General features: G+C 44.9%; 1 long non-coding RNA gene and 1 pseudogene across 1 annotated transcript; both read right to left on the reverse strand.

Annotated features, from left to right (window-relative positions):
- On the reverse strand, positions 1–25,408 carry LOC149331601 (uncharacterized). The gene is made up of 3 exons (XR_016284852.1): positions 25,125–25,408; positions 10,134–10,272; positions 1–1,057 (listed from the first exon to the last, which is right to left on the reverse strand). It is a non-coding gene; the product is annotated as an uncharacterized LOC149331601 (long non-coding RNA).
- Positions 12,983–13,698, reverse strand: LOC149331602 (uncharacterized; annotated as a pseudogene).
- Positions 25,409–27,179: the final 1,771 nt, after the last annotated feature.

Consider the following 27,179-nt stretch of genomic DNA (forward strand, 5'->3'; position numbering starts at 1 on the left):
GCGTTATTAGCCCTTCTTCCGCATGCGTAGCAACTGTGGTAAACACGTGGCTGCAACGAAAGGGCAAATGCTGGCGAGGAGGTGCGCGTGCAGCAGCCATCCCTCTCGCCATTACTTCTGGTTCTTCTTTTCCTCCTTCTATGGCGAATGTCTGCGCCCCTTTTATGCCCGACGCCACCGCTCACGCGTTATCGCAACGCCATGCGAAAGGAGCTTCTCCTTTTGGGACTGTGGCGGCGGCCACGCGGCAGCGGCGAAGGGTAAAGTGGTGAGGAGGAGAAGGGAGGGGGTGGCGAGGAGGGTCAAGGGCACGCCACGGCGGTGCCCAGGAGTGGCCCACACGCAAAGCGCGGTGTTGAGGAGCCTAGTGAAGCTTTTCGCTTCAAAAGTAGAATCATCTGTAGCCTCCTGGTCTAGGCGCAGTCCCAGCACGTGTCGCCAGTTATGGAAATGAATGAAGAGTGGCATTTGCATCAAGATATTTGACTCCTACTAAGAGGAACTACAGTGAAGATACAAGCCAGCAATGACATGTCTGGCATTAGCGGGTTCCAAAATACAAGCGGGGAAGACCATATCCAAAAATTGCCATGAGTCATCAGGTTGGCATTGACACATTCAATGTTACAGATAGCCCAGGAAACATGTTGGGTCATTCAGATGGCCTGAGGAGATTGCCACTTACAGCGAGCTGTGAAATTATATATGTGTCCGCTGCTTCCGAATCCTTCGCACCAATAGAGCATATTGGGTTCGCTTGTTCCCAGCAACAATTGTCTGAATAAGCAGCAGAAAATAGTGCTCGCATAGATCGCCGATGCAGTCGTTTCTGGAGGCCCACTTCCAGTGGGTAACAAATTATTTGCTTTTGCCTAACAGTTCAATGATCAGAGGCTACATACGGGCAGGGCTTTACCTGGAGCTCGAATGATGAAATCCAAGAAGTTGAAACCGCAACTCCTCCAGGTAGTGGTGCGCTTCCCGATCATTAAGCCCGTCGTGATCATGATGAGAACTTGAGAACCTGCTGCAGAGATGCCCGCAGACTGGTGTGCGTCTGAAATGAGAGAAAACACAAGTTCGCTCCTCAGGTATGCTATACAGTCGAACCCGGATATATCGAATTCGAAGGGGATCGGAAAATAGTTCGATATAGCGAAAATTCGATATACAGATATAGGCTAAAACTGCACTCCCGATCATAACAAACTGTGGCTTACCGTTTGGAACAGCCGCGAATCACATAGTATGGGCACGCAATGTGAAAGCGTTATTTCGCTTTCACATTTCGCTTTCACTAATTTTGGGCTGCTTTTTTCCCTGGGAAACGAAGTTCAAAACACTGGCCTCGATCTTCTCGAGACTGTCCAGGTGCGAGAGCACAGTGCCTTCCATTTCGCCGCAACGGCTAACGCTGACGGCAGTTCAGTGGCTGCGCACGGACGCGTTTCTTCGACAACACAGTTGCCCTCGTCGTCGCTGGAGTCGGCGTCTTGAACGCCAGCTACCGCTTGAAGTTCGCTGTCAGCGTTAAAGTCCTCAACAGTCACTTCGGACGGAACGGCGCCGAGAAAATTGGACAAGTCGCGAAACGCGTCGTCCAAGCACTCATCGTCATCTAAATCTTCCGGGCATTCATCTCCGGCCACTTCAAGGCCTGCCTTGCCAAAACAGTTGGCTACTGGGGCCTGCTTTACGTCGCGCGTTGAAACACAGGCACACACACAAAAAAAAAAAAAACACGCGAGGCGCAGATGGAGCGATAAGAGCGAAGCCTATGCGAGCGGCAGTCAACGTGACTGCGAAGGAACGACAGAGGGAAAAGAAAGATCAGGGAAAAAGATAGGCGCTCTGGGCTTCGTTTTTTTTTTTTTTTTCTGAGCTCTCTCTTTTTCCCAGACCCACGATGTGCCCACGAGCGACCGTTTTCTCTCTCTCTCTCTTTCCCCAAGAAGCGTGAGAACCGTCGCCGCACTCTCTCTTCGCTAAGCTCCAATGACCTTGACGGAGCACATGCCGGCGGTACAGGAGGAGGGGGAAAGCTCGCGCCGGTGGGGCGCAAAAACGGGGAACAAAAAAAAAACGGGGGCCCTGCGCCTGCTGACTGACTGCGGAAATGTTCTCCGCTGAGGCGGCTGAGGCGGCTGAGGACCGGACAGGAATGTCTTTGGGGAAAGCGCGCCTTCCAGGGGCGCGGCGCGGCGTTCGATATATCTAATGTCCGGCGAAAATGGAATTCGATATACAACGCAACTGTCCTATACTTTTACATAGTATTTTCAAGGGGGTAATCTGTGTGTTCGATATAGCCAATAATTCGAAATATGCGGGTTCGATATATCCGGGTTCGACTGTATCTAGGTCACATTCTATGAAGAGGGCGCATACGCATTGGTACCGAAATGGTCACAGCGATTCAAAATATGCCAGCGCCTACTCATGTCCATCGTATCCAACGTTACTGTGGAATGGTCACTACCTGGCATATTTTCTTCCGAAAATCTCCCAAGTCAGAGAACCACTTGGGAACCTGACCTTCGATAATGTTTCATGGCCATGGATGGATAAGAAGCCCAAAGCCTTTCCACAGACAAAGGACTCTGTGATGAAGGCATCAGTAGTGCCGTACTATGGCCCGTAGAAACCACTAGTGGTTCAATCTAATGCCAGTGAAATGGGACTTGGAGCTTCACCTCTTTAAGACGGAAAACCAACATCCTTTGCAAGCAGAGCACTCACACCCAGCGAGGTGCGGTAAGTGTAAATAGAAAAGGAAATGCTCGCCATACTCTTCTTGCTGAACAGGTCAAAGACATCAGTGTGATCAGCCACCTTCCTGTCCGGAATAAAACCGCAGAAGCGATACGACAGCCGCTATCAATGATCACAACCTCCAGAAGATGACAATCCTTATCCTCAGTAAATGGCCACAAGAAAAATGCAATGTACCAGCAGAAATCAGAATGTACTTTCAATTCTGACACCAGCTTGTTATGAAAGATGGCGCAATACTCAACGGAGAAAGAATGGTCATATCAAAGACACTTCAACAGCTGATGAAGAAAAAGCTGCAGGTGTCCCACATGGGCATCGAGGGGACTCTGCGACGTGCGCTTAAAAGCATCTTTTGGTTTGGTTTGGTTTGGTTTGGTTTATGGGGTTTAACGTCCCAAAGCGACTAAGGCTATGAGAGACGCCGTAGTGGAGGGCTCCGGAAATTTCGACCACCTGGGGTTTTGGCCAGGCATAAACGCCAAGATAGAAGAGCAAATTTCAGCATGTGATGCTTGCCACAAAAGTGCACCAGCACCAAAGAAAGAAGCAGTGAAGGTCCACCCCGAGCCAAGCTTTCCATGGGAGCGTGTTGGATCTCACATTGTGGTGTACAGAGAATGCTCGTTGGTGACAAAAGAATATCATGGTAACTTCCGGGAAGACGACCAGCTTAACTCGCTGACTTCTGCACATGAGATGCACAAATTGAGAGCTCTCTTTTCTCCTGAAAATTTCCCAAGTCAGGGGACCACTTGGGAACCTGTCCTTCAAAGATTTTTCATTGAAATGGATGGATAAGGAGCCCGAAGCCTTTCAACAGATAAAGGACTTGGTGATGAAGGCATCGCTAGTGCTGTACTACGGCCCGTAAAAACTACTGGTGGTTCAGTGTAATGCCAGTGAAAATGGACTTGGAGCTTCACCTCTTCAAGACGGAAAACCAACATCCTTTGCAAGCACAGCACTTACACCCAGCGAGGTGCGGTAAGTGCAAGTGAAAAAGAAATGCTCGCCATAGTCTTCTCACTGAAGGGAAATGCCGAAGAAAGGAACTTCTTGCTGACACAATGTCTGGTGCATCAGTCCGATATGACTGTGCCGATCAGCAGGTCGAAGACATCAACGCGATCAGCCACCTTCTTGTCCGGAAGAAAACTGCAGAAGTGATACGACAGCTACCATCAAAGATCACAACCTCCAGAAGATGACAACCCTTATCCTCAGACAATGGCCGCAAGAAAAGTGCAATGCCCCAGCAGAAATCAGAATGTACTTTCAATTCTGACACCAGCTTGTTATGGAAGATGGCACAATACTCAATGGAGAAAAAATGTCCATTCACTTCAACAGCTGATGAAGGAAAAGCTGATGAAGGAAAAGAAAACACAACGGTGACACCTAGTGGAGTGGATCTAAATTAAAAACTAACATGAAAGACGACTTACCCGCTGCAGTACTCCGATCACCACACTGACCCTCCATAGAGGTGGTGCAAAATAAAAACTTCAAAAATGACGACTCATCCAGTGGAGCCCCCGAAAGTCACGATGACACACCGGAGAGTACTTGAAAACTGCAAATTAATGTAGTGGATGGAGACATAGACAGTAGAATGCCTGAGGAGCATAATGCCTCGTAACATAACTAATTCAAAAATCAAAATTAACATGAACGACGAAGGCTTTCCTTCCAGGTGGTCCACAACACAGTTGATGGACAGCGAGCAGGCTAAAGATCAATGCTGCATGAAGGAAGATTACCCGTTGGAGTGCATTAATTCTACGATGGTGAGCTGGAATGAATGTCGAAAGTCAATGGTAACTTGATTCAGGAAGCCTGCGCTTCCTGCCAGTGCCCTCCACGGACAGCCTTGTGTGGTTCAGTAAACACTCTGGGGGAGCCTTGGTTTTTGGAGTAGCCAATAATTGAGTTGTTAGTCTAAAGCACTGTTTTTATAGTGTAGTGTGTCTGCTCCACTCTTCCAAGAAGGACTGCAAAACAGTGGCGACATGAAAGATGATATGCTGACTTTAGGACGCACCGAGGTCATTCAATGAAAAACAGAGCAGTACCCAGCTTATGTGGAGCAGATGAAAGAATTTTCCACTGCCAGTGATGTTCTGCAAGAAGATGAGGGCGTGTGCCCACTTGTGGAGTTTCCATAGGTACCATGCATTTCGTTGCCGTTTTAGAGACTTAGCTCGTTCCGTGTGCTGAAGACTGGTGGGGTGCATTATCTGGCGGATAAAAGTTTGCAACACTAGATTTTTTGTTAGATGCTTATCAGCCAATTCATCTTGATGTGGAGAGCCTCAGGTTTGGAGCAATAATACATGTATGGGCCTTTTTTCAGTACACACGGCTACCAGTTGAAGTTTCTGCTCAGGCCATTTCATTGTGCCAGAGAGTTGTTCAAACGCAAAAGTAATTAGGCACATCATTCAACTTATTAAAAGAACCGTCGATGATGCAAAACACATCAAGACTCTGAAGGGAGATCTTGATAAAGTACATAGCATTGATCTTACTGCGAAGTGTGAGAATGTCAGTTCATTGCAAAAGAGGTGGATACTCTTCAAATAATTATCCAAACAATGCCTTGCACCTATACCGAACAAAGTGGAGGCAACCACCAATGCACGAGCTCACCAAAATGTCCAGCAGCTATAAAACGACCTTGGGCTTCTTAACTTTTACAACAGCCCTTTGCTCATCATCTTGACAAATCAACGTCCGCTTCATCAGCTGCTGTTGAACGGTAAGGCCAGTGCTTAGGGGATCCACAAAGATATTTCAGTGAAAGCGAGAAGCTAGTAGGTGCGACTACCACATTGTGGCATCACAATGGAAAAAAAGTTTAGTTTAGTTTAGGAAAAAAAGTAATGCTCGTTGTTGATGTGTCGCCACTTTGTCTAAGCGCAGCCCTAACACCCATCGCAAGTGATGGAAACGAAGAAACAGTGGCATTTGAGTCAAGACCTTTGCCTCCTACAAAGAGAAACAACACCGAAGATAGAGACAAGCGATCCTTGGTGGCGTCAGCAGGTTCCAAAAATACCTGCAGAGAATACCATACCCAAGCATCGCCTCGAGTCATCAGGTGGGCATCGACTCTTTCAAGATTAGAGATAGGCCAGGAAGTTTTTTGGCTAATTTAGATGGTTTCAGTAGATTGCTACTTCCAGCGAGCTGTGAAACTATACTTTTATTCTTTATTCTTTATTCAGAGGTTACCCCGCAGCGCCCATAGGCGTTACAGCATGGAAAAAAATACATCCTCGTGGGTACAGCACACCTGCATTTCACTGAGTCGATTCCATTCGCTAATTGTTTTAACAAAAAAGGAGTTTTCGTAAGTGCCAGTCCTTGAGTGATACTCACGGATTTTGAGACTATGGTCTGTGCGCCTGGAAACATAGTGAAGCTCTTTCAGATAGGTTTCTCTATTGATACCGGTTTTATTATGAAATATTGTGCATAAGAGTTTAAGTCTTAGTTTCCTTCGGTGAGAGGCAAGTAGTTCCCAGTTGAGCTCATTCTTCATGGCACTTACGCTATCCCGCCTTCGGAATCGTCCTAAGACAAACCTGGCTGCACGGTTTTGGATTCGTTCAATGTGCTCAGTGAGCGTCTTGTTCGAAGGGTCCCAAACCGCACAGCCATACTCCAAAATAGGTCTGACGCAGCTCAGATAAGCTGTGTTTTTTAAATTGACATGCGAACATCGCAAATTGCGTTGTATAAAATTCAGTGCTCTACTTGCCCTGCGCACCAAGTCATCAATGTGCGCGTTCCAGGAACAATCAGATGCCAGCGTTATGCCTAAATACTTATTCACTGCCTCTTTACGTATTAGTTCGTTGTTAATCATGTATCGAGAATCAGTTGGTTTTTTCTTTCTAGTAAAGCAAACATGAATGCACTTTTTGACATTTAAATTCATTTTCCAAGTGGAACACCATGATTCAATTCTTGTTAGGTCTGTTTGTAAGCACGAAACATCGTTGTCAGTAACAATTTTTGTGTAAACAACGCAGTCATCAGCAAATAACCGCACAGAAGATGAAATTCCATCAGAAATGTCGTTTACATAAGCCAAGAACAAGAGTGGTCCCAAAACCGAGCCTTGCGGAACGCCCGATGTAACATTTACGTAGCCTGAACGTTTCCCATTTAAAACAACACATTGTCGCCGCTGAAACAAATAATCTTGAATCCATTTAAGTACAGAAGAGTGAATATTTAATAAATGAAGCTTGTTAACAAGGAGTGAGTGTGACACTGTATCAAAAGCCTTGTGAAAATCTAAAAAAGCACAGTCAATTTGTCCCCCCGCGTCAACACCTGATGCTAAGTTGTGATAAAACTCGACCAACTGGGTCGTGCAAGACAACCCCTTGCGAAACCCATGCTGTTCTTCAATTAACAATTTGTTTTGAGCTATGTGTCTCATAACCTCTGTATATAGGATATGTTCAAGAATCTTACATGCTATTGATGTTAGTGATATGGGTCTATAATTACCAACTTCTTTTTTGGGACCACCCTTGTGAACAGGAACCACATGAGCAATTTTCCAGTCATCCGGTAAATTGCCTGTTACCAACGATTTGTTGTAAATCAAATAGAGATAACGTGAAATCGATACCGAGCACCTTTTAAGAATACGTGGTGAAATACCATCAGGCCCAATAGCTTTACTTTCGTCAACATTTTCTAACAGCCTCTGAATACCACCAACACTAATTTCTACTGACTGCATTGGAGGGACATTGCTCACAGGCGGTACAGTGTTTAAGTCGTGTATCGGTAAATATACAGATTGAAAGTAGTCATTAAGACACGTTGCCTTGTCTTCATCGTCGGAGAGGACCTGATCATTATAAACTAATTCACTGATTCCTAGTGATTCAGACCCACATTCCCTAATATACTTCCAAAATAATTTGGGGTTTTCTTTCATGTTTTCGCTGAGTCTGGAAAAGTAATCGTCTTTTGCCTGTTTTATACTCACTCTGTATTCACTGGTTAGTTTAGAAAGTTTTGTAAAGTGAAGAACTGATTTAGTTTTTTTGAATGCGCGAAGTGCACGCTTTCTCCTCCTAATAAGCGACATGATTTGTCCTGTCATCCATTGTTTCCTTCTTTTCTTAAGCCTTGATGATTTGGTGTTTGGTACAAACATATCTGTGAGCTCGAGTAATATATTTTTAAACATTAACCACAACTCATGCACATCACATTCTTCCGCCAAGCACTCAAATACAGGCAAGCGATCAAGAAGCTTTTCAGACATACTGGGATAGTCATACATGACGGAGCATACATGAGTATGCTCCGTCCTACTTCTTCATGCCACAACGAGCCTATCCGGGTCTCTTGTTCCCAACAGCGGTTGACCAAATGAGCTGCAGAAACCTGTTTGCTCGCACAGATATCCCATGCAATCATTTCTGGAGGCTTTCTTCCAGTGGGTGACTAGTTGATTTTTTTTGCCTCCCAGTTCAATGATCAGAGTCTACATACGGGCAGGGCTTTATGGAGAGCGCAAATCATGAAAGCTAAGATGTTGCCACTGCAACTGTTCCAGGTAGTGCAGCGCTTGCCGATTATGAAGGCCGCCTTGATCGTGATGAGAAGCTTGAGAACCTGCCGCAAAGATTCCAGCAGATTGGTGTGCACCTCAGCAGAGAAAACTCACCTTCATTGCTCGAGCATGACATTTCTAGGCGACATTCTATCAAGAGGACTCCCACGCATCAATCTCAAAAAGTTCAGAGCATTTCAAGACATGCCAGTGCCTACTGATGCCCATCGTGTACAGTGCTACTGCAGAATGGGCAACTACCCGGTACGTTTTATTCCGAGAATCTTCCAAGTCAGGGAACCACTCAAGAACCTGACCTTCAGAGATGTTTCACGACATGGATGTATATAGAGGTCAAAGCTCTAAACGAAAGCAGGCAGTGTCGCATTCCCTTCCTCGCATCCTCCTTTGTAGCCGAACTCGCAGCGCTCCATCTGGGTGCAGACAACATTTTTGAGAGGCCCAATTCCAACCCTGTCGTTGTTTTGTGCAGCGCTCAAACTGCCCTAACACAGCTCGAGAGGACCACCAAGTCCTTCCCTGTCTTGGACAAACTCCACTGAAAATCCACAGTTCGGAACTCAGCGGTGCAATTTTCATGCTCCACTGGTTCCCTTCTCACGTGGGAACTGAGCGAAATCAACGTGCTGATCACTTGGCGAAATGGACGCATAATTTTAATTCCCCCATTGCGTCCTCTGTAGCACTTTTCTGTGTAGTGCAGTGAGCCATTCGTCATCAGGTAATGCCCCGCACCTTCTCCAGTATGCAGGCTCCTAAATTCGTGAGCGCTTCACTCCGATGGGAATGCTCTTCGGATGCATCTGGACAGCAGAGCGCATTCAATGCCTTCGTGGCATCGGTCTTCTGTCGCACAAGGACTGAGGACAATCTCGAAACTCTTGCACACATTATTTGCGATTGCCCCTTTGTGGATGGCTACAGATGCTCACTACGAAAGTGCTTTCTTATGTCAGCCTACTGCGCCAACTTCCTTTTCTCAGAAGCCCCGCGCGACAACACGCATCTCGCTCACAAGCACTTTCTTCGTTTCATTGACGATGCACCTATCGTGGAACGGGTCTAGCTAACTACTGATGTTCCCAGCAGTTACTGCTCTTGCTCTCTCCCTTCCTTAGCCCCCTTCCCCCACACTGGACCCTCTCCATTACTTCACATTTACATCCCCTCTCCGCACCACAGTGCAGCGACCATTACCCCTTTCCTGCTATCATCTAGATCCTCATTCAGCCAGTAAAACTAGCAACAGTGCTCGCCCGCTAACCGGTACTTCACATTCATGTCACAGCCAGCCTACAAGGTGCGACAATTTTCTCCAAAATCGTCCTAGTGCGAGCCTACCAATAGATTTTCCAGGCTCCAGGGAACATCTTGAAGACAGCGATAGCAATGGCCATCGGCCTGTTCAGAGTTTCTCCACATGCCATGGAGTTTTTCACGGCCTCGACTTCACCAGATGAGCATGGGGCCTTTCAGCACCTGGCTGAGGATGGGATCTTGAACCAAAACAGACAAATGCGAGCTGAGTGTCCAGAAGTTGGCCTTTCTTGGACATGTTATTTCAAGCTCCGGAATTAAACCTCACCCAGGCAAGGTTAAAACTGTCGAGAAAATTCCCCAACCCAACACGGCCAAACAACTTTACGATGAGCCAGAGACCGGGCTGAAAGTGCGAACAACACCCGAACACGGTGGTGACTAGCCGGAGAATGGGTTGAAGGTGAGAACAGACGTGAAAAGGAACACTTACCCGGGCCCGAACACCACGATCATGCGCTGGCGAGCAGGCGTAGGCCTTGAAATGAAATAAGGAGGTGGTCTTCAGCGGCTCTGCCATAGACCCGCACCTCTGCTCCGTTCTTCCAACAAGGAGTGCTGGACGGCAGGACCTGGGTTTGAGGGAGGAACAGAGAATGATTTTTCAACGAGAGAACAAAGTTACTAGGTGCTGCTCCCATTATGAGACATTAGGATTCAAGGAAAGAGCTTATTCTCAGCTCTGATGCATCGTCACATTGCCTAGAGGCAATCCTGGCACACGTCGAAAGTGATGGAACTGAGAGACCAGAAGGATTTCCATCAAGATCTTTGCTACGTGCTGAGAGAAAATACACCAAAGTTGAAAAGGATGCAACAGCCCTTAATTTTGGCATCAGCAAGTTCCACCAATACTTGTGGAGAAGACCAATTACTGCTGTCACCAACCACAAACATCTGCTAGATTCGTTCGCTTTTAACCATGCAGTGCTTAGCCAAGCGTGGTCACCTTGACTCATCAGGTGGGCATTGACTCTTTCAGTGTATTAGCTCAAGCTTATTTGTAGACTGGGAAATTTGTTGGGTTGTGCAGATAGCCTCAGGCCATTGGCAGACCAGTGAGCTGTGAAACTGTAGGGACCGGACAGCTGGACGGGTGGCGCCACCTCTCGGCACTTCCGGCGTCGCTGGAATGGGCCAGCCGGCGCATTGGAGTGCGCAGTCTGTGGTTGGTTTCTGTGGAGTTTGTTTGGATGTCTTAATTGTGGTGGTGTTGTGCGTGAATATGTCCGTGTAACGAAGTCTAGGTAGACGTGTTGTGTTGGCTGCACTAACAGCTATGCAAACTCATCAAGCGCTTCTAAGTACTAGATTCATTTTTTCCCCATTTTGGCACCGCATTGTGCATACACATTAAAAAAAAATACATCACATTTCCTTGCAAAATGCTGACTGATTAAAATGCAAGCTGCACTTTTTTTTCTTGCGATAAAAAGTTGCAAGTATGTGCACTCTAGGTCCTCAAAGGTCATGTTTTTAAGGAAGTCATAATATGAGCACTGAAAACCTCAAAACTTTGCACCAAAAATCACAATCACCGTTTGGTTGTGAACTTGAGGGAAACCCTTTGCAAGCTAGCAAAGCACCTACATGCATTACAATGCGAAAGCATTTCTTGTCTCATGAGTAGCGTGTACAAGACCTGTCAGGGTGGTTTCACTTAAGATCAAATAAGGGTGGCTGGTGAGCCTCTTCAATTTATTTGAAATTTTGTAATTGTTGCCTAATCAATTGGTTTTGCCCAAAAAAATTTTTCAAAGCATGCGAAATTATAAATGACGGAGAAGTTGAGTTCCGCGCTTTAGTACTTTGCTGTTTTGGCCAACTTTGGTAATGAATTACATAAAATATATTGAAGTTAGGCACCTGAAAATTGTTTGAGTAAATATATGGGTGTTTTTATTTGTGCTCCCTTATTTTTGTCCGTCTGCAAGCCACATATGTTTTTATAAAATTTTTCAAAGCCTGCCCAAAGAACGTTTTTGGAAGATTGGCTTGCAGCAGGGTGGCAGTAATTATGCGTTATCATCTATGCAAACAGTCCTATCAAACCGCTGAAGTTGATATCTATGTCCTTTCAACACAGATATTATTACGCTAACCCCAACAAAACAGAACAATGAAAACTTCTTACAGCAATTAAAAAACAGATTTTGTATAGTTTCTAAACTTTCTCCACGTGTTCTCCTTTATATAAAAGTTTGGAATCATTAAAAACATGTTGCATAATTTTGTTTGTGTAGTAGTTACAACACTTCCAATGAGACCTTTGTACAACAATGAGCACACCATACAGGTCTGAAGAACCTATGTCATTTGTGAATCATGTACGGCTTTTCAATTTTGGTAGGACATTGTATGTAGTCTTTTATGTCTCAATACGTAAGATTAGCTATGAAAGCCACTGTAGTGAAGGACACGGGATTGTTTTTTACTGCCTGTGGTTAGTTACTTGATGTGCTGCGGCATCGCACAGAACAGGGGACGTTTTTGGCATTTCACTTCCACCAAAACAATCAGGATTCGATGCGCAGCTTAGTATACCCACAAAGAGGCTAAAGTCAAATATGGAAGCGGCATATTTCAAATAATTTTTAGCAACATTAACAAATTGAAAGGGTCATGGGGACCTTCTTCATTAAAAACAATTTGGTTCTGGCTGCAATAGTTCATTCGACTGATTCGACTACGCACAATGTCTTTACTCCAGTACACTTAGTTACTTCCATGCAGACTCACCCGACTGTGCGTGCCACGTACAATTGAATGCCATGAAAGGCGCGCACTGTCATCCACTCTTCCTCGCGGAATGCGACTTCTTTTACTTCCAGATTTCATTTCATTTAATTTAATTTATTGAAGCCTTAAGGGCCCGTGGGTATTACATAAGGCGGGGGCAAGAACAGTGTGTAACAACATATGATACCAGCTCAACAAAAACAAGAACAAAAAAGCAATGAAACGAAACAGAGCAAAAAAAAAACCATTAAAAGAGAGAGTAACACAGGATCAGATTATTTGATGAAGCCGAATACATCACGTAAGACACAGGTGATTCGCTAATTAAATGCGGAAAATTGCTCGATCTGTGCAAGAAGCAATATTATCAGGCAGGGCATTCCATCGGGCTGTTGCATCTGGAAAGAATGAATCATTCAAAGCTGATGTGCGGCCTTTCATGGGAGCTATGGGATGAGTGTGGTTTAGGCGAGGGGATATTCTTGATGGCGGCTGTAGCAAAGGATGCCTGTTAATAGGGCAGATGTATTAGATGCACACCTTTCAGTTTCCTCGATAAAGCACACAGTCTCCGGCGGCCTGAATTGTGCCTTCAGGGTTTGTTCTCAGGTTTTTGAGCATTGCTTGGTGCTGGACGACTCCTCCAACACCTTCGCACGCGTTCTTCCCACGTCCGGTTGCTGAGAATATCCATTGGCTCTTCGGACACTCACTCTTTCCAAACTCAAAAAGCTGGTATCTATTTTTTAAATGACTGTGGCTTTATCACTGACATGTGTCATCTTGGACTACACCCACAGGTTGTCGTCCACACATTCTCTCACTTTGTTTAGAGCCAAGCAGTCATGAGTGGAGTCGTGGCTCAAATCGTCACTAACAATCGCAAATCTGTTTGTAGATTTTCTCGTTCTGACCACACATATAAATACTGACACTTGTTTCCTTTGCCAGTGGTATGCCTGAGCCTCATCAGGAAGCACGGCAGTCCAGTTTTCAGCAAAATCAGAGTGGAACACAATGCTTCCATGCTGTGTGCATTGCTTTTCCTCGTAGATCGCTTTACCTTGAGTTTTCCTAATGTGCTTGTGCACGTTCCACCTTGCCACTAACACCCGAAAATGGTTAAGAAAAGTGTCAGAATCCAAAGCCTTTTTTACAAGGTCGCCTGACTCACACATCGCTAAAGATATTTCTTCGTCTTCTGGGATATGAAGTTCCTTAATGTCAGAGACCCTGCCTTTTATATACACTGATTGCATTCGCGTAAAAGGCACTGTGCTAATGACGGAGTGCAAATGGACGCCGGGTGAATATCATCAGCATAGCCAGTGCCATCCTCAAGGGTGGCGTAACAAAGTTTATAGTTGGCACAAATATGACACACACACATCATACTGGGGATAACATTTTACCCATCGAGGTCTCAAGGTGTCAAATTTTGATAGGCCAATGCCAGAATCAGGATGATCATCTTTGTATATGCAGAATGCCTCTCTAATTGATCTTGTCATGAAACGCTTTGTAACAAATGTTTTTCCTCCATCTATCGTAACCAAGAAGAAATCTTTTTACAACTTTGTACAGAGCATTCCAACTCATCCTTTGCATAGTATTCGCGTGCCGCAGATATGCACTCAGGGCTCACCTTATTATACTGCCACCTTACTCTTATTGCGTCTTTTATTGCTAAATAAAGAGCCACTAACAACAACAACCTTATGCCTAGTGATGGGAACTGGTCTGTACCGCACGCTGCGATTTTCTTTCAATTTCCTGGACTTATTGATCAGATATGTCGATGCTTCGGGGATAAGCTTGTTAATCTCATTTTTTGCCAGTAACGATAGCAGGAGAGTGAGAAATCAACACCGTTCCCGAGCTGTCATAGATGCTGCATACACTGTCGGGTGTTGTAGATGCTGCCACGACCATGTGTGGGGACAGAGGGCCAGTTTTTGCTGGTTTGCTCTACCCCACGTGCCTGCCTAAGGACTCGAAAACGAACTCCCAAAGCGTCGGCTAGTAAAATGAGTGTCTGGGGTGCGCAGGCGTATGCATAGTAGCCCCCCCACTCTCATGGCCGCTGCACAGCCCAAATTGTCTCGATATTAATGCCCTCAGTGCAACCGACACTTTTTCGCTACTCCACAACTTTTCTAAAACGCTGAGATCCAATCCTCCCTGCATTCTATAGACACAGAAGGCATGAAATCAAATGTACCATCATTTGCCAATCCTTGCTCAGGAGTCTCATTGAAGGGGTTGCAACTACTACAGAAACAAAATTATGCAACATGTTTTTATTGATTGTTAAATCTGATATAAAGGAGAATCTGTGGACTTCAAAAAATATAATTTTTTTTTCTTAACTGTTTATAGAAGTTTGCGTTTATTTTTGTGATTTCTTGAAGTTAGCGCGATCATATATTTTTGTCGAAAAGACATATAGGTATCAACTTCAGCAGTTTGATAGGACTGTTTGCATGGATGATAACACATAATTACTGGTGGCTCAGTGGCTATGGTGCTCGGCTGCTGTCCCGAAAGACGCGGGTTCGATCCCGGCCGCGGCGGCTGAATTTCTTTGGAGGAGAAATTCGAGGCCCATGTACTGTGCGATGTCAGTGCACGTTAAAGAACCACAGGTGGTCGAAATTTCCGGAGCCCTCCACTACGGCGTCTCTCATAGCCTTAGTCGCTTTGGGACGTTAAACCCCATAAACCAAACCATAAACCAAACATGATTACTGCCACTCTGTTGCAAGCTGTTTTTGATATAATGACCCCTAAACTAGATAAAAAACGTTCTTTGGGCAGATTTTGAAAAATTTTATAAAAACAACTCTAGCTTCGCAGACAGACAAAAATAACGAAGGACAAATAAAAAATGCACATACTTATTCAAACAATTTTCAGGACCCTAACTTCAATATGATTTATGTAATTCATAACCATCACCATCGCCATCAGCCTGACTACACGCACTGCAGGGCAAAGGCCTCTCCCATGTCTTTCCAAATGACCCTGTCCTATTCATAACCAAAGTTGGCCAAAACATCAGAGCACTGAAGTGCGGAACTCCACTTCTCCCGTCATAAATAATTTCGTGTGCTTCGGAAAAATTTTTAGGGCAAAACCAATTGCGAATTGCTCTTTTCCAGTGATTGAGCAACAATGTAAAAAAATTTCAAATAAATTGAAGAGGTTGACCAGCCACCCTTATTTGATATTAAGTGAAACCGCCCGACAGGTCTTGTACACGCCACTCATCAGACAAGAAATTCTTTTGCATTGTAATGCGTGGAGGTGCTTTCCTAGCTTCCAAAGGGTTTCCCTCAATTTCACAACCGAATGGTGTGACTGTGATTTTTGGTGCAAAGTGTTGAGGTTTTCGCTGCTCATATTGTGACTTCCTTAAGAACATGGCCTTTGTTCGATCTTACGTCGGACCATCTGCAATCGCACCGTGTTCGGCAGTGTCATCAGAGCATGTCCGCTCGATCTGTCAATCATCCATAATCGGATTAATAGAATAGTTGGATAAATAAATATTTAATTGCCATGCTTGAATAATTAGTTCACTAAGATGATTAATTGAAAGTGTAAATAATTAACTTGAGAAAGTAATTAACTGCTTGAATTAATCAATTACTTAACACATTAAGTCATAATTTAACAAAACATGTGAATTGGTTAATTATTTACTTAATTACATAAACAATTAAGTTGCATTACATTCAGTTAAGTCACAAAACGGTTATTTAACTCAGTATTGAAATTGTTGGCTGAATTAATTAGTCCATGTAGTGAATTACATCTTACATTCATTGGCAATTTAATCGAACTGCTGATTTAATAACGATTCTAAAACAAGACTCAAAAAAAAATTTTAAAACAAGATTTATATTTGTATCCTGTTTCGCATTTGATTTTAATATCCATTCCAATCAACTTTTGCTTCTCTGCAGAAACTACAAGCACTCACGTGAGCAAATTTTTTTCGAGATAAATACCTCAGTGAAGGTCTATTCACCTAATCGCCAACTGGCCCAGGGAATTGCGGTGGGCACTTTTACAGTCTGGGTCATTTCTCATGGAATGACCCTCATCTAAGTCGCAATGCCTGAAATTCATTCGCACCTGCTAGGCGCAGCAAGAGTCTTTAGTGTTGAGCTCCTTCGACAAGACATCGAGGGCCACGCCACTTAGACACATCACTAAAAGAAGCGTTCATCCAGCAATGAATTGGCGCTGACATCGAAGCGAACTGTGAAGCAGTTCAGACGTCAAATCAAATACATTCCACAACTTTCTCACTGGATCCAACCACTGTTCAGGCCGTCGCAGTTTTGATCCTGCAGTTGGCTCAGCCTCTTGACAGCTGCAACCACTTTGCCAGACTGTTCCTCGTCAATTCCTTGCTTTGAAGAATCTCTGAGACAATATGCGACCGCCTGGCATTGTGCAGTACATAGTCCGCAGCAACTAGTTTCGTAGGATAACGCTGCCGCTCTCCTCATCGCTTCTAGCAAACTGAAACGCACTGCTCACAACTGGCACCTGGCATTCGGTAATCAGTATATGACGTGCCAAGAGTGGAGCAGGTTTCTTTTTTTTAAGAACGGACTGCCTAGAATGAAAAAAAAAAAGAAATGCCAGCTGGCTTGGCTTAAACACAACACGTACAAGCATTACGGCTACACCAAAACAAAGCAACATCATACTGGTTATCTCTTATAACACTTTTTTTTTTCATTCTCAGGCTACTGGCACATGTGAAAAACAGAATATACGCAAGAAATCATGTTTTTTTTCTTCACCCATCTCTGCTCCAAGGCCTCATGAGAACTTGGGGCACAATATATGCCCTACTGAAAAAAAAACTGTCTATAGGTTGAAGCCACTGAGTCAGCTCTGAAGGGTGGAAGAGTTGAACACGCATCCTAAAAGCGTGTTCTCTCCCAAAATATCTCTGCCAACCCACTGTCACCATGCAGGTGCACATCCAAAAGATTATTCAACAACAAAAGACCCCATTTCATCAGGCCTTTAGTACTCTGCTTAGAGGATCAATGCGAAGAGTTAACTGTACCAGATACTCAACCGAGCATTGCACAAGGACATGAACATTTGCCAACACGGTAGAGACTCCCTGCAGTTTGTGACTTCCCACTGACACATTTACACAAAAAGCAAATGTCGGAAGAACACATACTACAAGAAGTCTTCCCAATGTAAAAATAATGACACCACTAAATTTTATACTGATGGCTCAAAAACCAAAATTCATGTTGGAAGAGCAATAAAAAATTGTACCACTGCCACCGTGCACATCGATTTTTACTGCCAAGTGTTATGCCATATTTGCAGCTGTGAGCAAATAGTAAAAGAGAATAACAAAAACAGCATCATCTACACTGATTTCCTGACTATGCTCAGAGCACTGCACTCTAGAAATGCTGCTGAACCCATATTGGAAACATCATACATAATATAGTTATAGTGAGAACACAAAAACATAGCATTAAGGGGGGATGGGCAGCCCAAATTGTCTCGACATTGACACCCTCGGCGCCACAGACACCTTTCCACTACTCCAGATCTTTTCTAAGATACTGAGATCCAATCCTCCCTGCATTCTATAGACACACAAGGCAAGCGATCAAATGTAGCATCATTTGCCAATCCTTGCTGAAAAGTCTCATTGGAGTGGTCGAAAACGACCACAGAAACAAAATTATGCGACATGTCTCTATTGATTGTTAAATCTGATGTAAAGGAGAATCTGTGGAAAAAATTTAAAAACTATAGTTTTTTTTCTTAACTGCTGTAAGTAGTTTACATTGGTTTGTGATTTCATGAAGTTAGCGCGATCGTGTATTTTTTTGTTGAAAACACAAATATCAACGCAGCAGTTTGATAGGTCTGTTTGCATGGATGATAACTAGAGACCGGATTTTAGACAAATGCCTATTTTTTTCAACGCTTCGTAGGCGCACCATTTTTACATATGAGCACGAATTAGGTGTTGACGATATGTTTAATACTCTTTTTATAGTGCCTATAAATGCCTATTTTGGGTGTCAGTGCCTATAAATGCCTATTTCCGACCTAGGTGCCTAAAAATGCCCTATTTTACAGAAAAGGGGCCTGAAATACGCTGTGGTTTTACTTTCAGATTCTGTTTGCTTTCGAATCCATTTCGGTTTTGAGTATAACACACACGTGGCAACATTAGATGACCTCGTCAGTTGGCTGTGGTGAACACTGCACCTACGCCGGCTGTGTACACAATACCAACCACGTTAGCCGAAAATATCAAAGCAACCTTTTTCCTTTCAGACAGAAATGGTAACCGCGCTGCAATAAGACTACACAAGAAAGACTGACACGGGACATGCGCTGTCCTGTGTCAGTCTTTCTTGTGTACGTCTTATTGCAGCGCTATTACCATTTCTGTCTCAAATAATGAACCTTCTTTCTTTTTTTCTGCCATTTTATCGTGGCAGCTTGTTGATGACTTTGGCTGTTAAAATGGCAGTTAACCAGATGGCACCACATTTCGGAAAGTATACGGAGTAAGTTATAGGTTCGTCCAAATAATTCCAGTTGGTTCCAATTGAAACCAACTGTAAAATGTTCCATAAACCTGCTGGAAACAGTTTAACTGATTAAATTTTCCACCTGGGTAACCTGCCTTATTTTCGTTCCCTATGCCCTAGATGGTGCTTGTCTGCTACTGCTTCCATAGCTTTAACAGTGACTTCTAAATGGATGATGTTTATTTTACCATGGATCCTCGTGGATGTAGCCCCTGCTTCCATAGCTTTTAACAGTGATTTCTAGATGGATGGTGGTTATTTTACCATGGATCCTCGTGGATGTACGTAGGCCCGTGCAAAACTATGATTCTTTTCGGCATATTCCGCATCAAGCAGCACTGTGTGTAACATTTTCTAGCATCTCGTATTTACGGTTTCCAGACCCTTCTAATGGCAAGCACCATTTGATAGTCGCGTGGCTCCAGACACGTGAAACCGCAAACTATAAAACACTGTTTACACAAATGACAACATATTTATTAATGTTGAAGCATCGTGTATGCCTGCAATGAATAAGTTCAATTCCTGTGTGAGCGAAGGCTGAACTCATTTGTCAGATGCTTTGCATTTAAAATGTTTCCATCAATTTCTAAATACATGGCCTCCTGTTAAGGTGTTCATTGTTTCTACTTTTGTACACGACAAGCAAATTGTTCGTTTCGAGGTACACCAAAGTGTTTTAAAAGGATTGGTAACCGTCCCTTTTGCTCTGCTGAAGCATGTGTATTGTACGAAAAGTTGCGCGACAGCCTTAAAAAAAAAACGGCTTCTAATGTTCGCACCTTGCTTAAGGTCCCAAATCATTCCTGCTGTGTTTTTTGTTTTATTCTACGGCAGATATTGTGCGCTGAAGTTCGGAACTGTGCGCACTTTTGATAAAGTTTATAGTGCCTATTTTTCCCCTTTAGGTGCCTAAAATGCAATTTTAGCCGCCTATTTATGGCGCCTAAAACGTACTTTTTAGTGCCTAAAAATCCGGCCTCTAATGATAACACATAATTACTGCCACTCTCCCACAAGCCATTTTTGGTATAACAACCCCTAAACTAGATTAAAAAAAACATTCTTTGGGCAGATTTTGACCAATTTTATAAAAACATCTATAGCTTGCAGATAGACAAAAATAATGGAGCACAGATAAAAACATTCATACATTTACTCAAACAATTTTCAGGCGCCTAATTTCAATAAATTTTATGTAATTAATAACCAAAGTTGGCCAAAACAGCATAGCACTGAAGTGCGGAACTCCACTTCTCCCGTCATAAATAATTTCGTGTGCTTCGGAAAAAATTTTTTGGAGCAAAACCAATTGCGGATTGCTCCTTTCCAGTGATTAGGCAACAATGTAAAAAATTTCAAATAAATTGAAGAGGCTGACCAACCACCCTTTGTTCGACTTTACGTCGAAACACCTGCAATCACACAGTGTCGGCAGAATGTGTCATCAGAGCATGTCCGCTCGATCTGTCAATCATCCCTAATCGAACTAATAGAACAGTTGAATAAATAAATATTTAATTACCATGCTTGGATAATTAGTTCTATAAGATGATTAATTGAATTGGGAAACATTTAACTTGACAAAGTAATTAATGAATTGATTAATCAATTACTTGACGAATTACACTGTACTTTAACAAAACATGTGAATTGGTTATATAATTGCTTAATTAATAAACAATTCAGACGCATTACATTCGGTTAAGCCACCAAAATGGTTAATTAACTGGGTATTTAAATTGTTGCCTGAATTGATAAAAGACAAGCCACAGATAACACGGGGCTGTCTGCGCACTTTCTCTGAGTGGCCTGCCTTCTTATCGCTGAATTCATCGCAAAGCCTTCAAATTGATATCCTCGCAGGCACCGCACATGAATCGCCAGCTTACTGTAAGCATCTGCCGAAGGTTTATGAACGATGACCTCCTGTGTCCACTTAAGTGCAGTGCTCACACGCAGCCATTCGTGTTCTACTGAATCAGCCCAGCAAATACAGCGCGATAAAGCCGTTTTTCGCCAATGCGTCATCTCATTTTTGGGGAGTATACGTTATCGATTTCATCTCATCTCGAGGGGTATTTCAATCCAGTCCACCCGTGTGCTTTACGGCAAAGTAGATGCACAGGTAATGTTCGTAAAATTATTCAAGTGAATAAGGCAGCTGTTCTCGAAATCGAATGCCGACACGCGTCCAGCCTCGAGACGTGCGCGGGGGCACGGAACGAAGAACCGCAATTTTTTTAAACGACCGGCCCTGGCCCGCGCGGCCGGTGGCGCGGGGTGCTGTGACAGTTTTCCCGCCTTCCTCTTTCGGCGGCGGCCGCGGAGCGGGGTCACGTGACAGTTTTCCCGCCTTCCTCTTTCGGCGGCGGCCGCGGAGCGGGGTCACGTGACAGTTTTCCCGCCTTTTATCTTCTCTCGGCGGCGGCCATCATGCCCTCCCGCGGCGCTGGGTCACGTGACAGTTTTCCCGCCTTTTATCTTCTCTCGGCGGCGGCCATCATGCCCTCCCGCGGCGCTGGGTCACGTGACAGTTTTCCCGCCTTTTATCTTATCTTGGCGGCGGCCATCATGCCCTCCCGCGGCGCGGGGTCACGTGATACAGGTTTTCCCGCCTTTGGCACGCTCTCGGTGGCGGCCTGACGGAGCGCAGCGACAAACTATTCCGATTTCGCGGCCTTCTTTCGCGCTATTGCACGCGCAGAAGGTTTAAACGGGCGCGTGCCCTGGTCTCAAAAGTTCCCTTAAACATTAACCACACGGCGTTGCGGTTTTCGCGCGTGAATCGAACGACTGCGCGCGCTTGACTCGCCCATGAGTGGACGGATTCTTACCACGTGGCGCATTCTCGGTCGCGACGTGCAAAAAGATCAAACGGGCGCATGCTGTAGTATCAAAATTTCCTTTCAACATTGCCCAAGCGGCGGGCGATGTGGTACAAGTAAGTATACGTCAACACGCGCGAAAGCCTGGAATGATCAAAATCGCGGCTGAAGGCTAACGTGAAAAGCGCGACGTGGTAAACTAATTATGCAAAAAACAGCGCGAACAGACGGGGACGAAAGGAAGGAAGGACGAAAGGAACAAGCGCTTGTTCCTGCGTATTCTTCCTTTCGTTCCCGTTTGTTTGCGCTGTTTTTTGCATAATGTATCACCAACTCGCCCGCTTAGCTATCCTGGTGGTAAAATATAAGTACGTCAACAACACGATCAAAATCGCGGTTGAAAGCTAATGCAAACACGCGGAAACAACGCGGGCCTCTCACGGCGCTATCGTTCGTGCTTTCGGTTATTTATTTTTTCGAACCACGTGGAAATGAGGCGTTCAAATCTCTGTGCTACAGTTTCGTTACAAGAACAGGCTAACTTTAAAGAGGCGACGCGGACGAGCCCGAAACGTAACGTGAAAAGCGAGAAAGCCTAGCACGATCAAAATCGCGGCTGAAAGCTAACGGGAACACGCGGAGCCAACGAGCTAGTTATAAGAAAGGCTAACTTTAAAAAGACGGTGCTGGTGGTGGTAAACATTTATTCATTTTTAAAATTCATTTTACGAGGCCTTTTCGCGTCTAATAGCGCGATAGAAGGCCGCGAAATCGAAATAGTTTGTAGATATGCTCCACCAGGTCCCCGCCGAGAGCGTGCCTAAGGCGGGAAAACCTGTGTCACGTGATCGCGCGCCGCGGGAGGGCATGATGGCCGCCGCCGAAAGAAGAAAAAGGCGGGAAAAACCGTCTAGTGACCCTGCGCCGCCTGCATACGGGCACACATTCGCCACTGCTGCAGCCAATCATCGTTGGGCGCGCGGACCTCACCCGCACTCTTTCCCTTCTCCATACTTATATAAGCACTGTAGTTTATAGGTCACTTTTGCCATTTCCGTCTGACTCTTTTGTGAGTGTGCGCGCTCCCGCAGTCTAGAGTTGAAATCTGGGTTAGTTGGTACATACCAACGTTTTTAGATTAGGTTGGTACATACTTAAGAAAAAACCAGCCAAAAAGACGGGGACAAAGGAGAGACTTTATGTGTGCCTTGTCTCTCCTTTGTCCCCGTCTTTTTGGCTGGTTTTTCCGCAGTCTTGAGAATGTCGTCGGTCCGGTTTCGCGCTGTTTCGTTGTAAGAACAGGCTAATTTAAACAGCCGGCGCGGACGCACGCGAGTCGGTACTTTTTCCACGTTGGCGTAACGTAATCAATCTTCTTCGCTGCACTGAGTCCCTTCTCCTCCGCTTTCCCGCATCCACCCAGAGATAGAACAAAAACGGCGGGAAACGTGTGCCACGTGATGACGCGCCAATAAAATACAACAAAAACGGCGGGAAACGTGTGCCACGTCATGCCGCGCCAACAAAATACCACAAAACGGCGGGAACGTGTGTCACGTGACGCCGAGTCAACAAAATAGACAAAGGGCGGGAAACGTGTCACGTGACGCCGCGCTAACAAAATACAACAAAACAAAAAAGGCGGGAAACGTGTGTCACGGGACGTCGCGCCAACGAAATGCAACAAAAATACAACCCAACAAAAAAGGCGGGAAACGTGTGTCACGTGACGTCGCGCCAACGAAATGCAACAAAAATACAACACAACAAAAAAGGCGGGAAACGTGTGTCACGTGACGTCGCGCCAACGAAATGCAACACAACAAAAAGGCGGGAAACGTGTGTCATGTGAAGTCGCGCCAACGAAATGCAACAAAAATACAACACAACAAAAAAGGCGGGAAACATGTGTCACGTGACGTCGCGCCAACGAAATGCAACAAAATACAAAACAAAAAAGGCGGTAAACGTGTGTCACGTGACGTCACGCTAACGAAATGCAACAAAAACGGCGGGAAACGTGCGGTGGGCTCACCGAGGGCTTCACGGGGCACGACTGCTTAGTGTCTTACAGAGAGATCACTCAACACTATGGACTATAGGGCGGATTAAATATCCTCCAGCCGATACATCCTTAAACAAGAGCCAGGCCGCGATTCTGGTTCGCTTGCGAACCAACTCTTTTCCGAACCCGGTGTTGTGCGGCCTCTACTGTAATAGCCGGGTCAGAGCACTATATGGCCAGTGTAAGCTATGTAAAGCCAGAGCTCGTCTCAGTTACATCCTATGGGAATGCCCTTTAGACCAACGGGAGGCATTACTTCTCAGCTCCGAGCCAGAGATTCAACTGAAGACCATCCGACTGACCGAAGCCGTCGCTAGGGTCCAATCCTTCCCTGCATCTGCTGGACAAATAAAGCTTTACAATGCTCGCGCAAAGCCCGAGGAGTTATCTTAATTTGGAAACAAGGCTGCACCCAAACGCTTTTGGCAGCACTCTCGACGCTGGAAGCAAAGGACATAGCCTGCCTGTTCGTTCGACGAATTCGGAGAACACACCGTTCACGTCAACGAGACTGAGCTCCATGTACGCGAAAAAGTAAGCGACGCGACGACGGCAGGCTGTCGCTCCGTCGCCCACTGGCCAAGCTTCACGCATTGCGACAACGCGAAATCGAGACGACGATCAGTGTTGCTAGCATAATACACCGCAAGGCTGTTTGCGCCTATAACAGGAGTCACATTATTTGCAAGGATTAAAATTTTCGGCATAAAATGCGAAATAAAATGTGTGTACCACTTTGTCATTGAATACAGACTGTTTAACTGAACGCCTACGTAAACTTGTGGTTGTGGAGTTTTGGTTTTGCCGGTTTTTTTCCCGCTCGCTTTTCCCTGTCTGAAACGTTGCGCGCCTTATAATTTTTTTTTTGCTGCAGGTCCCAAAGAACCGGCTCTCACTTCACGGCGTCGATGAGCCTCTCATTCAAGCCCTGGGCTTGGGCGTGTGCCATTTAGTGCAAGTGTACTACCTACGGGCACTCCAAAAAAACTTTCCAATGCAAAATGCGGCCCTTTTGAGAAAGCGCGCGAAATTACCGGCAGTCACATACGCTGCCAGATTGGCTGCTATCGGCTAATCGCGTAAGAAACTTTCGGGCGACGAAGTGCAGATCCGTTCACGTGAGTTTTCGCGTACATGGAGTTCAGCCTTAACCCGGTGCCGGAAGCGATAAAAGCGATGATGCCACTTACCTTAGAGCCCGGCTCCGTGTGGTCTCCCAGAAACTGGCGACTCCCTCGGGTATAGCTGGCCCCTCGCTCCGGAATGGCTCCGACCAGTCAGTCCAGGAGAAAGTTCTCGCGCACACGGCACGTTCACAAAGAGTCACATTGCGCTGACACTACTGCGGCACCTCCTATTCCGTCACACCGCCGTTGCCTCCCGAGCGGTGTAGACAGCAGTGCTGACCCGTGAGCTTTCCTCGAGGAAAGTGCGACCGTCCTGATGCTGTCGTGTCTTGGTGAGCTTTGGGGCAAGGCTCTTTCTCCGATGCCTCTCAGTAGGAACCAGGGCTGATCAGAAGAGTCTGGGGTATGGGAGGGGGTCGAGAAGTCTGTGGAAGAAGTCTTGGCACACGCACCGAGCATACCCCACTCACCCAAGTTCGGCCGTGAAGTAGTATTCCAGGGTTGCGGAGGGACGTGTTTCGTTCCTGGAGGTATAGGAACAGTGGAGCACGCGTACTACGCAGCTTCGGCGATGAGGTACGTGTACAGTGTGCGAGGAAAGTCCGCCGACGCAGATATGTGGCAAGTCCGACGCACTGGAGATTGTTCCTCGGGCGATGAAGTTGAACGGAAAAGCAGCTCTCGGTCGTAGGAACTGACCAGCAGGTGTTGAGAAGGTTTGAGAATGCCGCTGCTATGGAACGCTGCAGGCGAAGAGACTACCCGGTTGATGAGATGCGGGTGAGATGGGAGGCAGGGATCGTAGTCCTTTGCTGCAAAAATACAAAAAAAAAACAAATATGAAAGAAAGCCCGCACCAAACCAGAGGCTATCGCAGGCAAAACCAATTGAAAATAAAAGGGGCGAACGGCCAAGATAAACTTTAAGAAGAACCTATTAGAAAAAAAAAAAAACTAGAGTACACCTTATAAGCTCCGCCTGAAGGGTATGACACGATAACGTAGTGGGTTAGGCTCTCCGTTCTGAGCTGTTTAGTACCTTTGCACGCTTTTTTAATTTCTGTGAATTGTTTCAATTAATTAATTACACGCTCTAAATTTTCTTAATTAGCGCCACCAAGCGTTGGTTTTCCATTCCGAGCACTTTGACACCCTTCAACCTCCCTTTTTTGCAATTTTCTTTTTCATTTCTTCAATTAGCCGATTAATTACAGTTATTTCATTAACTCGTCACCGCCTATCACGCACCAGTAAATCATCAATTACTAGAACCACGAATTACCACGATACGATTTTTTTTCGCGCAGCCCCCGATTATTTGCCGTGCCGACTACGCCAACGTCTTTTCGACCGAACGAGCTGTATACGCAGCCGTGTGAAAAAAAAAAGCGCAAATGACGTCCGGACAAAGGAGATTTGTAGGCAGAAATGCCCAAAAAGATTTAATAATTAAGGAGCAAAAGAAACACGGTCGGACCAAGCGTGTCTAAAAGCTTCAGACGTGCTCGCAGATGCCCAGGAAGGAGGGACGGTGCGGGGATCTGTAGGAAGGAAGAAAAGACGAGAGAAGAAAAAAAAACAGGAGATAAATGGGTTTCAGAAAGCAGAAGGCGTATATAAAAAAAGGGTAAACAGGAAAGTGAACCAAGATAAATGAGAAAAAGTACAATAATTTAATAATAAATAAGTGATCTTAATTAATCAACGATAATATATAACTGCGAATAATAATAATAAATAATTAATAAATGAATAATGAAAGGTAGGGGAAGAAAGAAAAAGTGAAAGGAAGAGTTGAATTAAAAACAAACTAAATAGGCAAAAAACGGGAAAGTATAACCAGTAGGAGTTATAAAAAAGTACAAAAAGTAATGGAAATGAAAAAAAAATCAAATAAAAAAGGAGCATACAAGAAAAATAAAAAAACTGCTAGCAGAAGACGTATAAAAATAAAAGGGGAAAGTGAACAAATGAGAAAAAGTATAATTTAGTAATAAATGATATTAATTAATCAACAATAACAGATAACTACGAATAATATTAATAAATAATTAATAAATTAATAGTGAAAGGTAGGGACCGAAGAAAAGTGAAAGGAAGAGTTGAAATCAAAACTGAC

This window comes from Amblyomma mixtum, chromosome 8 (assembly GCF_055824585.1).
Source record: "Amblyomma mixtum isolate Tamu chromosome 8, ASM5582458v1, whole genome shotgun sequence".
Taxonomy (NCBI): Eukaryota; Metazoa; Arthropoda; class Arachnida; order Ixodida; family Ixodidae; genus Amblyomma; species Amblyomma mixtum.